This window comes from Salmo trutta, chromosome 18, assembly GCF_901001165.1.
Source record: "Salmo trutta chromosome 18, fSalTru1.1, whole genome shotgun sequence".
NCBI lineage: Eukaryota > Metazoa > Chordata > Actinopteri > Salmoniformes > Salmonidae > Salmo > Salmo trutta.
Genome location: NC_042974.1, coordinates 28,223,861 through 28,238,449, shown reverse-complemented (window position 1 = coordinate 28,238,449; position 14,589 = coordinate 28,223,861). Strand labels below are relative to the sequence as shown.

Here is a 14,589-nt window from a genome sequence, read left to right as displayed (position 1 = left end):
GAGAGAAATAAGCTATTTGTTCATATGGAACCTTTCTGGGATCTTTTATTTCAGCTCATGAAATATAGGACCAATACTTTACCAATACTTTTTATATTTGTGTTCAATATAATTGGAGTGCCCCGAATTTGCATTTACTATGTTATGTCTACCTCTGAGTCCAGGTTGGTCATTGCATTTAGACATTTTGCATAGTCTCGGGAAGAGACAACAGTTTTTATGGGAATTATTGAGAAGAGCAGGAACCCAGCTTTCCAGTGCTGTATGATGTATTTCTTAACTCCAACTTGCGCAATTGGCAGCGTTTTGCAATCTTGAGTGTATGGAATAACAAATTTAACCAAGCCATTCAAATGCATAAATGATATTCACACAATTACACTATTTATAAACACATGATATTATTAGTGCCAGTGGGAGTTGTTTTAGGATATTAACCTGTTGGGGATAGGGGGCAGTATTTGCACGGCCGGATAACAAACGTACCCGATTTAATCTGGTTACTACTCCTGCCCAGTAACTAGAATATGCATATAATTGTTTGATTTGGATAGAAAACACCCTAAAGTTTCTAAAACTGTTTGAATGGTGTCTATGAGTATAACAGAACTCATATGGCAGGCCAAAACCTGAATATTCTGACCAGGAATTGGCCTGTCTGACAAGTTGTTGTCCTTCTTGGCTCTTTTTATTGAAGACTGAGGATCTTTGCTGTAACGTGACACTTCCTACGGCTCCCATAGGCTCTCAGAACCCGGGAAAAAGCTGAATGACGTAATTCAAGGCCCAGGCTGAAACACACTAGTGCGTTTGGCAAGTGCTCTATCAGAGGGCCTTTAGAATGAGGCTCGTGCATGAGGGGATAGCATGCTTTTACTTTCTCTCTCGTTGAATGTAAACAGGCTTTGCCGGTCGGAATATTATCGCTTTTTTACGAGAAAAGTGGCATAAAAATTGATTTTAAACAGCAGTTGACATGCTTCGAAGTACGATAATGGAATATTTAGAATTTTTTTGTCACGAAATGCGCCATGCTCGTAACCCTTATTTACCCTTCGGATAGTGTCTTGAACGCACGAACAAAACGCCGCTGTTTGAACATAACTATGGATTATTTGGGACCAAACCAACATTTGTTATTGAAGTAGAAGTCCTGGGAGTGCATTCTGACGAAGACCGCAAAGGTAATAACATTTTTCTTATAGTAAATCTGACTTTGGTGAATGCTAAACTTGCTGGGTGTCTAAATAGTTAGCCCGGCATCACAGGGCTATCTACTTAGAATATTGCAAAATGTGCTTTCACCGAAAAGCTATTTTAAAATCGGACATATCGAGTGCATAGAGGAGTTCTGTATACATTGATGAAAAGCAATATCTTTAGGGTCTGTACATAATCCATATTAATAAAGCTGGTGACTGATGTAAACTCTTCAATGCCATGGGATGAGTCCCGGAACATATTCCAGTCTGTGCTAGCGAAACAGTCCTGTAGCGTAGCATCCGCTTCATCACACACCGCTTCCATATTGAGCGTGTGCGTCACTGGTACTTTCTGTTCTGAGTTTTTGCTTGTAAGCAGAAATCAGGAAGATATAGTTATGGTCAGATTTGCCAAATGGAGCGTAAGGGAGAGCTTTGTATGCGTGTCTGTGTGGAGTAACTGATCTACACTTTATGTTTTTGCCTCTAGTTGCACAGGTGACGTGTTGGTAGAAATGAGGTAAGACGGATTTCAGTTTTCCTGATTTTAAAATCACTTGCCACTAGGAGCGCCGGCTCTGGGTGAGAATTTTCTTGTTTGCTTATGGTCCTTTACAGCTCGTTGAGTGCGGTCTTAGTGCCAGCATCAGTTTGTGATAGTAAATAGACAGCTATGAAAAATATAGATCAACTGTAGACCATACTATTTACCAGGAGTTTATCATGAGGTATTCTATCTCAACCTTGAGACTTCTTTATTATTAGAGATTGTGCACCAGCTGTTGCTAAGAGACACATCCCGCCCCCGAGCTTCCCCGACACTACCATCCTGCTGATGTATAGAGAAACCAGCTAGATTTATATTTCCCATGTCCTTGTTTAGCTACGACTCTGTGAAACAGGATATTACAGTTCTTCAGATCACTTTTATATGATAAACTGGACGGGCTCCGTTCAAGACTATTTTTCAGTGATTGCAAATTCGCTGTTAAAATGGAGGGTAGAGGCGTTTATCCACTCACCGACATGGTCTCGTCAGGTGTCCCGCATGCCGGCCTCTTTAACGCTGCCACTTCCTCCGGGTGTTGTGGATTTGGGCCTGGTCCAGGATGAGTATTATGTCCTTCACTTCCGATTCATTGAAGTAGAAATCCTCATACAAATTGAGGTTAGTGATCGCAGTTTTGATGTCTAGAAGCTCTTTTCGGTCATAGGAAACTGTCTGAAACATTATGTACAAAATAAGTTAAGATCAGTGCAAAAAAATCATAATTAAGACGGCTGCTGTTCCCTCCAGCGCCATTCCAACTACGTTTTGAAACTATTTAACCATAAACATGTTTAAAACCTTTAATGAAGCAGATTTTACCTTCAAAGTAGCCTAGCCAAAATACGACCATAGAAATGTTGAGGGAATAATTTTATAAATACTTAATATGTAAATTAACTTTATTTTATTGTTAAGCATCCAAAGGTGTAATCCTAGCCATATTAGTAACCCTCCTTTCTAAGGGATATTTTTATCTCTGCTTGGTCACATGAAACCACTCGCTGGTGAGGTGCACTTTGAGAACGCATTTAGGAACATTCCTGTGTAGCCCACAGCCATGTGCGCATTGTTGAGCTTATATGAATAAATACAACTTTATCAACATTTTAAGCTGAACGGTCTGATGTTGCATCAGTGTCATTTGCTTTTTAAAATGTTTTAATGTGCAGTGGTTGTATGAATTTTGGATCTGTCGTCCTAGAATTGCCCCAGAGTCTGTTTTGAAACATATACATATTTTTAGCCTCCCAGGGATGACGGGAAGCCCTTAATTTCGAGCCCTGAAGGGAATTATTTTCTGAAGATGAGTATTTGGTTCTAATTGTAATGTTGCAATATTTTATAGGCTGCCAAGGGTGGCCAACCATCCTCCAAGAACAGTGTTGTATTTTGAGACGGGCTTGAATATGCAAAGAAGCTAACAGGCCATTTAGCCTAGATTTCGGTTTGATTCTCTATGGTTAAAAAATATGAAATTTATTTTGTAAAGTGGTTCCTTGCATCACACAACGGTGGGAAAAATAGCATTACATATAAATAAAAAAAATGGGGGGGGTGATTTGAGCTTTTGGACAAGTAAAAAAAAAATATATAATATATATATATATATATATATATATATATACACACACTACTTGTCTGAAAGATAATTGGCTAAAGAAGTTAGTCAAGCCCTGATTTTATACTGCCTCAAGCTCACATTGTGAAGTGGTGCTGACTCGCTGATGGCCTTCCCACCGTTGACGAAGCACTGAAATGGGAGGTGCGCTTTAATTCTGAGTTTGAGATACATTTTTTTTTTTTAATCCTGCCGATTGCATTTAGAATTTATATTTGTTGTGCAATGACTGAGCTTACAAAAGCACGTTTCACTCCTGTACCAGCTTTTTGAGGATCTGCTCTCGCAGATGATGGGCTATTCCTCTCCTCAAACTAGGCTCTGTGTGCATGTGATAAATAACATGCATAACGACTAATGAAAATACACACACGGCAATTTAATTCCATGAATTAAGCAAATTAACCTATAGAGTGATAGGCATGACTAGACGATTTTAATAGTTATCCTTTAACATCTCTAGTTATTTTTATTTAACCTTTATTTAACTAGGCAAGTCAGTTAAGAATAAATTCTCATTTTCAATGACGACCTACCGGGAAACGGTGGGTTAACCTCCCTGGGCAAGGTGGGACGTTTGCGTCCCACCCTAGTCAACAGCCAGTGGAATCGCGTGGCGCGAAATACAAATACCTAAAAAAATGGTATAACTTCAATTTCTCAAACATATGACTATTTTACACCATTTTAAAGATAAGACTATCGTTAACTGCCTTGTTCAGGGGCAGAACGACAGATTGTCAGCTCGGGAATTCGATCCAGCAACCTTTCGGTTACTGGCCCAACGCTCTAACCACTAGGCTACCTGCCGCCCCAAAATTGTTGACAAGTAGTTCTGATTATTGTTTCTTTGCTGTACTACCTCTTTGAGAGGTTAAATGCACACAAGTCTTTTGATTGCTATGTCAGGAACCACTGCAGTACAAATCTAGTAGGCCCTTGTTTATGACATTTAGGCTGGCAAGTGTTTAAAATGGATTAACACATGAAAACATTGCTGAGTTCACTATAGGCCTGCATTTTCACAGCTTCATTTTCAATTTGCAGCCGTCTGTCATTGTTTCTCAGTTTGACCTGTGAGTGTATACTCTGTCCACTGTGTGCCATCCCCAAATAATTTCCATGCTCTTCATCAAGGTCTGTTTGGCCTAATGTTAATACAACTTGATCACTGATTTTAAGACCAGCTGGTGGCCTAGTCCAAATGTCAACTGGTATGCTCACAACTTTGAGAATAATTGAATGCCAATAAGATAAGTGCAAGGGTATTCTTTTTGCATAAATCCTGTTTTCTTCCCCTGAGCAATAATGGATGGTACATGCAGTGGGAAGACTCATCAACCCACAAGACCCATCTCCACTCCAACCATAATGTCTGTCTTAAAATGACACATGAAATTGGATAAAAACAGAGAAAGGAGCAGGGCCTAACATTAACTCTTTGGTCCACCAGCCGTGTGGCAGGTCAAAAAAAAACAAAAAAAAAATCTACCAGCCACTCAGATTTTTTTACCTGCCAAAATAAATTTTTTCACTACAATTACACCAACGAAACACAAGCAAAAAAACGATGAGCATGCTTTCTAATGTTTCTAAAACAATAAATGTATTACTACTAAGAATTAATGTGGTATATTGTTTTGATTTCATTTTTTGTGACCTGAGTCTTTTAACCAAAATATCAAAGTTGAGACACAAATGTTCACCTGCCTCTAAGGTTACTGTGTAAAGTGACTCCAGTCACTTTTTTTGCCTTTGAGATTGAGTCTGACTAGTAAGTAGCCTGTTGTCTTCTCTTCCCTAGCAGTTAAAACTTAAATATTGAAATATAACTTAGGTTGTGAACAAAACAATGTAAATAGCCAAGAAACACAAGGACAAACACCAAGACTTTATTTCAAGTAAATTAGACCAACTGTTATGCCTGTGAGCAGTGCTTCTAAAAATAAATCTTTCACTCAGCTCTTCAGGGTTCCCTCAATACTAATGTCAATCAAGGTTTGACATTAGTCAAATAATATACAGTGGGGGAAAAAAGTATTTCATCCCCTGCTGATTTTGTACGTTTGCCCACAGGGATTTTGTCCCACTCCTCTTTGCAGATCTTCTCCAAGTCATTAAGGTTTCGAGGCTGACGTTTGGTAACTCAAACCTTCAGCACCCTCCACAGATTTTCTATGGGATTAAGGTCTGGAGACTGGCTAGGCCACTCCAGGACCTTAATGTGCTTCTTCTTGAGCCACTCCTTTGTTGCCTTGGCTGTGTGTTTTGGGTCATTGTTATGCTGGAATACCCATACACGACCCATTTTCAATGCCCTGGCTGAGGGAAGGAGGTTCTCACCCAAGATTTGGCAGCACATGGCCCCGTCAAATGATGCGGTGAAGTTGTCCTGTCCCCTTAGCAGAAAAACACCCCCAAAGCATAATGTTTCCACCTCCCATGTTTGACGGTGGAGATGGTGTTCTTGGGGTCATAGGCAGCATTCCTCCTCCTTCAAACACGGCGAGTTGAGTTGATGCCAAAGAGCTCCATTTTGGTCTCATCTGACCACAACACTTTCACCAGTTGTCCTCTGAATCATTCAGATGTTCATTGGCAAACTTTAGATGGGCATGTATATGTATTCTTGAGCAGGGGGACCTTGCGGGCGCTGCAGGATTTCAGTCCTTCACGGCGTAGTGTGTTACCAATTGTTTTCATGGTGATTATGGTCCCAGCTGCCTTGAGATCATTGACAAGATCCTCCCGTGTAGTTCTGGGCTGATTCCTCACCATTCTCATGATCAATGCAACTCCACAAGGTGAAATCTTGCATGGAGCCCCAGGCCGAGGGATATTGACAGTTCTTTTGTGTTTCTTCCATTTGTGAATAATCGCACCAAATGTTGTCACCTTCTCACCAAGCTGCTTGGCGATGGTCTTGTAGCCCATTCCAGCCTTGTGTAGACCTACACATCTTGTCCCTGACATCCTTGGAGAGCTCTTTGGTCTTGGCCATGGTGGAGAGTTTGGAATCGGATTGATTGATTGCTTCTGTGGACAGGTGACTTATACAGGTAACAAGCTGAGATTAGGAGCACTCCCTTTAACCTCTTATGGCTAGGGGGCAGTATTTTCACGGCTGGATAAAAAACGTACCCGATTTAATCTGATTATTAGTCCTGCCCAGAAACTAGAATATTCATATAATTATTAGCTTTGGAGAGAAAACACCCTAAAGTTTCTAAAACTGTTTGAATGGTGTCTGTGAGTATAACAGAACTCCTATGGCAGGCAAAAACCTGAGAAGGTTCTGTTCAGGAAGTACCCTGTCTGACCATTTATTTGCTTTCTTTGACATCTCTTCCAAAAACTTAGGATCTCTGCTGTTACGTGACAATACCCACATCTCCAATGGGCTCTCAGAGCCCGGGAAAAACAGGAATGACGTAATTCAAAGCCCTGGCTAAGTGGTCTCTCAGTGGGGAAATGCTTACGCTCGCGACCCGCCCCACCCCCGGCTTTCGGTTTTTTTCCTCAGTTTACAGGCACGCAGATTCCCGGTCGGAATATTATCGCTTTTCTACGAGATAAATTGCATAAAAATTGGTTTTAAACAGCGGTTGACATGCTTCGAAGTACGGTAATGGAATATTTAGAATTTTTTTGTCACTTTCTGCGCCATGCTCGTGACCGTGATATACCATTGGGATAGTGTCTAGAACGCACGAACAAAACGTCTTGATGGAACATAACGATGGATTATTTGGGACCAAACCAACATTTGTTATTGAAGTAGAAGTCCTGGGAGTGCATTCTGACGAAGAACAAGAAAGGTAATAACATTTTTCTTATAGGAAATGTGATTTTTGTGAAGGCTAAACTGGCCCTGTGATGCTAGCCCTGTGATGCCGGGCTATGTACTTAGAATATTGCAAAATGTGCTTCATCCGAAAAGCTATTTTAAAATCGGACATATCGAGTGCATAGAGGAGTTCTGTATCTATAATTCTTAAAATAATTGTTATGCTTTTTGTGAACGTTTATCGTGAGTAATTTAGTAAATTCACCGGAAGTGTTCAGTGGGAATGCTAGTTCTGAACGTCACATGCTAATGTAAAAAGCTGTTTTTTGATATAAATATGAACTTGATTGAACAGACAGGCATGTATTGTATAACATAATGTCCTAGGTGTGTCATCTGATGAAGATCATAAAAGGTTAGTGCTGCATTTAGCTGTGGTTTTGTTTTTTGTGACATTATATGCTAGCTTGAAAAATGGGTGTCTGATTATTTCTGGCTGGGTACTCTGCTGACATAATCTAATGTTTTGCTTTCGCTGTAAAGCCTTTTTGAAATCGGACAGTGTGGTTAGATAAAGGAGAGTCTTGTCTTTAAATAGCTGTAAAATAGTCATATGTTTGAAAAGTGGAAGTTTTCGGATTTTAGAGGAGTTTGTATTTCGCGCCCCGCCCATCATTGGATATTGGAGCAGATGTTCCGCTAGCGGAACATCTAGATGTAAGAGGTTTTAAGAGTGTGCTCCTAATCTCAGCTCGTTACCTGTATAAAAGACACCTGGGAGCCAGAAATCTTTCTGATTGAGAGGGGGTCAAATACTTATTTCCCTCATTATAATGCAAATCAATTTATAACATTTTTGACATGCGTTTCGCTCGTTATTTTTGTTATTTTGTCTCTCACTGTTCATATAAACCTACCATTAAAATTATAGACTGATCATTTCTTTGTAAGTGGGCAAACGTACAAAATCAGATGGGGATCAAATGCTTTTTCCCCCCACTGTATCTCTTTAGGCTTGCGGTCAATTTGCGGTCTAAAAATATAAGAAAAATGAGTGAATGTATGCTTGTTGAAAACACTGAGCTAGATGTAGGTTAGGACTTTGGTTAAAGTAGCTAGTTAACAGGAGGCTGATTTTTCCTGTTAGAAAACAGTTGGACTTGATTTTGAGGTGAGTTGCTGAGAGAGGGGGGAAGCTGGCATAGGCCTATACACATCCCCACACAGAGAGGACCCTGTGAACGGACCGGAGCCACTCTCCCTCCCCCTGTATGGTCTTTAATTTCAATTAGCTATGGCTGATTGTTCACTTTGATGGCATTAGTCGCTCCTCTGAGCTTCGACACATTTGCCTCTGCTCTCGTGCCACTCTGTTGGTTTTGCAAAAGCCGACGGAATTAACTTCAGCGATGGAATCTCCAAATGCTTCACTTCGACTTCCTTTTTCGAACCTCTGTTGCACATACACACACATACATACATACATACATACATGCATACATACATACATACATACATACATACATACATACATACATACATACATACATACATACACACACACACATACACACACACACACACACACACACACACACACACACACACACACACAAACTCACACATCAGCCCAATAATGTTTCTTTTCGTTTTTTTGTTTGTTGACTTTAGTTTTTTTTCTGCCGCGGGATTCCTCGCACTTTGGGGCAGCAGTGTTCCCTTTCCTGGCTGACAGTTCTTTTCCGTTATGTAAGGAAGGACAAAGACGGTTACTCAACTATCCTGTCAGACAGTGAAGTTTAACACCTGACACCTAGTGCTGTGAGGAATTTGCATATGACGTGACAAGGCGCTTGAAGCTTTTCCCCCTTCACAACAGATGTGAGGCTAACTCTCCAACTTTAATGATAGCACTTAAACTTGGAGTAGAACTACAAGATGTCTAGCTAGTACTTTCGCTCTCTATTTTAATGCTTCCTGCATTTCTCTCTGCATTGTTGCTTTTACTCAAAATAACTTTCCCCGGAGCCATGCCCCTGCACTGTGACAAACCTCCCAACCTCAGAATATATTCCTGCATTCTCTCAGGACTTTATAAATAGCCAGCGCGGTTAGTTGCTAATTATCGGCTGCACCCTTAAGTGACCCTGGCTTGGTGAGGAGACATTTGAGTCTAGAGGCAGTATTGTAAACAGATGAGCACAGCTGATCTCCCTCTGCTGCCTTTCGCTCTCCTGAATGTGCTCACTCTGTCCATGGATTTTTCTTCAATTTGTATTCCATTTGCTCATACTAACCGCTCTAGCACTTTCAAATGGTAGTTTTCTTGTAATTTGGCCTGAAAGTAGTTAGTGCATGGAATGCCTACTGCAGTTGTTATTTCCTTTTACGAGGGTGTTTTAGACTTTGCTCTGGTGCCCTCAAATGCCTTTAAGCTAACAGAATAGAGTTTCCTGCTCGCAGGAATTGAAGATTTCTATTTGATATAGTGCATTTATTTTCCCTGCAAGAGTTTGTCGCGTGCTGTCTGTTTTGAATGTAAACTCACTTTGACATCCCTGGCTAAATAAAGACCCTTTGAGTCTCAAGGAGCTCTTCCTGGTGGAAGAAAAGCCCCTGTGTTGGTGCTGAGAGCTGTTCCTGGCTGCTGGGCCATATCCAGACCATGCGGCTCCACTTATCTCCCAGCCACAGCAGGGGGCTTCTCTGGCCTGCAGTGGCCCACTCACTGGAGGCTTTATGGGGACACCCTTGTCCTCCCCCCACCCCTTGGAATAACACCTCCCCGGTCTAAAATCAGATGTTTGTGTGTCCCAATGTGCTGTTGGGATGGATGTATTTGCTGATATTTCTGTCAGCTAGATGAGGATTCCCTGGTATCATTCCAGCTATTGACTGACACTTTGCCCCTCAGTATGTTTTCAGGTTCATGTAGGCTAGGCCTAAATCTGTTTTTGAAAGGCTAATCTTAAATACATTTTATGTAATCCCTTTCCCCCAAAACAATGGCTGCCAAGCAAAAACCTGATAAATGTATTCATAAGAATGCTGTAAGTAAAGAAATTGTGAGTAACAACTGGAGTTTGGGCTTTTTACAGTATTATAGACACTGTGTCCTGGGATTTCGTATGATCTTCTATGTAGAAGAACCTCTTACCTTCTAACGACTCTTGTGTGGCTTGTTAGCGTCTTAGAGCGAAACTGGTTACGTGTTCGTGAGCGTCTCCGCTTTTCATAGATGGGGTCATAATAGTTTAACTCCAACCGTTCAGACTTTAGATGTTATTTTTTGTGTGAGAAGAACTGTCTTCGCGATCCGCCCTTGTCTCAGAAATGCCACTCTAACTCCCGTTAATCATAGACTAATGGAACAAATGGACAAATCCACTGCAACAACCCTGTAGCTCAAACGCATACTGTTTAAAAGGGGTTAGAAGTCCAAAACGTGCCAGCGTTACTGTGGTTCTCAAGGTTACTGACTTGACTAATCACACAAGTGAGTCAATGTATGAGTCGCCCACATTTTATTTTTCAGACACTATAGTCCTCTACCTTTGTGCTGTAGGCCTATCTCTTATATTCCTGTTGGAATTTGCCTCGGTCTCTCTCTGGCAACGTCCTTCTGGAGGTGATGCTGAAATGGCAGTAATTCCACGCGCGCACCGATCCGGCACTGCTAATGACTTCTAAAGTTGTGAGAACTAAGTTGTGGGCTGCAGTGATGTGTAATGCCTTTCCCTCAGTGGAGGTCGTAGTGTACTGCGGCTGGGTCCCTGGGCTCCTGGCCCGGTGACAGGATGTCTGCAGAGCTGTGCAATGATACCTCTGCACCGCTCGGGTTGCCCAGCAACCCCCCCCCCCCCCCAGCCTCCTTAACCCATAGGGTTTTTGCGCACAATCTCAGGGCAGAAACAAAAAATAAATGTTTAGCTAAATCAGTTTTTATTTTCAACCAGACATCCCAAGACTCGTGATATATAATCAATAGCCTTCCCGACCTGACATGTTTTGTGGTTCCCATCTGCCATTGACATTGACACACTTTGAAGTGCAGTAAGTCCCATTTTCTTGGTGTGTGACTAATTTGAGTTTCTTACCCTCTCCTGCTCAGGTCTCCATGGTGCCATGCTGGATTTTTATCTCCAGCGTCTATGTTCTTTATCCCAATGGATCTGTATGACCCCCAGCACCAACACTGGTCTCTACAAGCATCCTCAACATGCCCCTGCACCATGGATCCCCCAATGAGGTAAGACTGCTCTCTATGGCTGTTACAGTGAATCAGAGGGATGACTCCTGCTCTGGGTTATGCTTGTGATGATGCATGTTCAGCCCCATACAGTGTGTAATTTGTGCAAGATGTGTTGTGGTCACATGCTTGGTTGGTGAATGGATCTCTATTTGGATTCCATCTCAGCCTTTTAATCTTACCTAACAAACAAATGTTAATTTCTCTCTGGAGGGCACCGGTGATTACCCCAAAACCTGTCTATACCCCTCTGAGGAGATTAACCCCTGACCTCTCCCAGCAGAGCTGGCCAATCAGGTGGTTTTAATTGCAGGCACAGATTGGGTCATTGGAGCTGTCTGCTGATGTCATTAATAACTGGTGGAATAAGAGAAGGAAAGGACATGATTGCACATGCTCCTGGAGGTTTAGGCTAGACATCTAAGTTTGCCATGGGTGGAGTGACACCTGCCATAAGAAATCTAGAATGAAATTTTTGAAGTATTTCTTTTGTATTTCTTTTTTTTTGGTCTTAAAAAAATGTATTGTTGACATTAAGACACCTAGTCTTAGTTCAATGTATAAAATATTAGGTAATAAACTGATTGGTTGCACATATGTTCTCTATTTTGTTTTTGTTTGAGAGAGAGAGAAAAGACTGTCTGAGCTTACGCACTCCACCAGCAGACTTTCAGAGTCAGGGAGTCTACTCGAGCAAATTACTACCATATGTTCACAGAGAATGTTGAACCCAATGTATTTCACCTCCTCGTTTTTAAACAACATGAAGGCGAGCTGGTGAGTTTCCCAATTTATGCCTCTAGTTTTGTGTCTGACATTTGCCCCTGAATCGTCACTCATGGACTCTAAAAGCAGGTGTCTCCAACTGTTGGACATAAGACTGTAAAAACACCAGCAATCACCGGCTCAAAGTGATTTTAATTTTGGAAATCTGTTTTATGTTTTTGTCAAATATTATATCTGTTTGAGCTTCTTGCGGTCAATTTGCAGTCTACAAAGAAATGGTCTTGTAGCTGAATCTAGTTGATGATCCCTGCTCTAAAGCATGGTGTGATCTAAAGGAAGCGGCGGGATCTTCTCTCCTTGTTGATAGGTGAAGAAACCGAGGTAATGTTTGAGGGGGACAACGCTAGTCGAGTCGGGGGCGAGATGTTCCTTCATGACACAGATATTTCACCAGCTGTATAAATGTGAAGCATCCGCTACCAAATATGGTAGTGAGAGGTAGCCCAGTGGCCGACAGTGGGAGAAGATGGAACATAATGGATTTTGGCCGACACTCTGCACATTTTCTCATCGATGAAACATTTGATCTCAATACAGTTTTCTGTTCCCAAAACTACAATCTGTTACGAACAGAGTGGACTTTACCCTTTGCCAAAGTAAAAAAATTATTTGTTTAGGAGTGCGACAGCATACTGAGGTATCGCACACGTGCACTTAAGAGTTGGCGTTCAGTAACAGAAATATGCAAATGAATGATAGAACATGCCAATAGGATCTCTCTAGCTCGTGCTCATCTCTGCGCACCACCTTGCTTGTTCTGTGCACTGACACATTTTGTTTCCCCATTTTAAACGACTGGCTGTGGTCTATCTTGGTTTGGTTCTAAAAATCTTTGGTCCTGTTGACGGGGATGGAGTGCTTGTTTTTTTTGGAAGCTCTCAAAAAATATCTGAATTGCTGAAGTAACTGTGTGACTTCTGGCTTGTTGACAGAAGAAGCTAACAATTATCCCGATAGATTAGATTAGCCCACCTTCGCTCTGCGCAGTAGTGGATGTGTGTGGACCATGTTAATTCCTTAGTGATGTGGACACCAAGGAACTTGAAGCTCTCGGCTCGCTCCACTACAGCCCCATCGATTTGGATAGGGTTGTGCTCAACCCTCCGATCCTGTAGTCCACAATCAGCTCCTTTGTCTTGCTGACATTGAGGGAGAGGTTGTTGTCCTGGCACCACACACTGCCAGGTCTCTGACGACCTACCTATAGGCTGCCTCATCGTCGGTGATCAGTCCTATCAACATCGTGTAGTCAGCAAACTTGATGATGGGGTTGAGTCGTGCGTGGCCATGCAGTTCTGGGTGAACATGGAGTACAGGAGGCGACTAAGCACACACCCCTGAGGGGCTCCCATGTTGACAGATGTGTTGTTGCCAACCCTCAATGCCTGGGGGTGGCCCGTCAGGAAGTCCAGTATCCAGTTGCAGCTGGAGGTGTTCAGTCCCAGGGTCCTGAGCTTGGAGGTTATTATGGTGTTGACTGCTGAGCTGTAATCAATGAACATCATTCTGACATAGTGTTCCTTTTGTCCCGGTGGGTGAGAGCAGTGCTGAGTGCAATAAAGATTGTGTCATCTCTGGCTCTGTTGAGGTGGTATGCTAGTTAGGGCTGGGTGATATGGCCAAAATATATCACAGTTTATTTTTTTTAAATGGACGGTATGACTGTATTTGACGTTATTTTATGTTTTTGAATAATACACATTCTAAATGTAGTAGTGTGTGACCCTAGGGTGACGACCCCATACATTCTAAGTGATTTCAATGGGTCTTTCTCAATTCTGATTTGTTTTATACTGTTCAATTCAACTTCAACCAAATATACTTTTCAGCATTTTAATCAATTTCTACGTTTCCTTCACATATTTGAATTAATTTGCACACTGTCACATAGGGCTGCACAGTATGGGCAAACAATCTAGGCCTTATTTTTAACCAAATGTTGTGATTTGACTTGCAATTTAGAGCAAACACTTGGGTGAACTGTTGGAATCATGGAACGAGAGTGATTATTCTAATTCTATAGTTAGAATATAATTGTGGGAGTTTTGAATACAGGGTTTGACATGACAATGAATAAAAATGCCAGGGAAGAGTTATTGATGGGGTCGAGAACAAAGGGTTGATAAGTGTTTCATAGAGGACCCTGTAAACTTTGGCTACATGTTTTCTCTTAGCTACTTCACGTAGCTAACATATTCATGTTTTGCATATTCCTCTTTGATTTAGAAGATACTGTTGCACAAACAACATGCTGATTTATGTCTACACCATCACTGGTATTATCAGGCTGTATAGCTAATTACGTTTGCTCTGACTCAGCTAGCTAGCAAATAAATGTAATAACTAGCGACTAGCATTTTCGGCTAACAAGTATTTAGGCCCATCTTGCTAAGAAAA

The 14,589-nt window shown here is 41.5% G+C and overlaps 1 protein-coding gene and 1 long non-coding RNA gene across 4 annotated transcripts in view; one reads left to right on the top strand and one right to left on the bottom strand.

Annotated features, from left to right (window-relative positions):
* The window catches only part of LOC115153133 (uncharacterized), a 34,784-nt gene extending 24,206 nt beyond the window's left edge, over positions 1–10,578 (bottom strand). Inside the window, exons 1-2 of the long non-coding RNA XR_003867644.1 lie at positions 10,315–10,578; positions 2,225–2,424 (exon numbers count right to left, since the gene is read on the bottom strand). This is a non-coding gene — a long non-coding RNA (uncharacterized LOC115153133). The remainder of the gene's footprint in view (positions 1–2,224; positions 2,425–10,314) is intronic.
* LOC115153130 (bone morphogenetic protein receptor type-1A) overlaps positions 1–14,589 on the top strand; it is a 75,972-nt gene that overhangs the window by 4,473 nt on the left and 56,910 nt on the right. For all 3 annotated transcript variants that reach the window (XM_029698217.1, XM_029698215.1, XM_029698218.1), the window contains exon 2: positions 11,269–11,406. The gene's annotated coding sequence lies outside the window, so the exon portion shown is untranslated. The remainder of the gene's footprint in view (positions 1–11,268; positions 11,407–14,589) is intronic.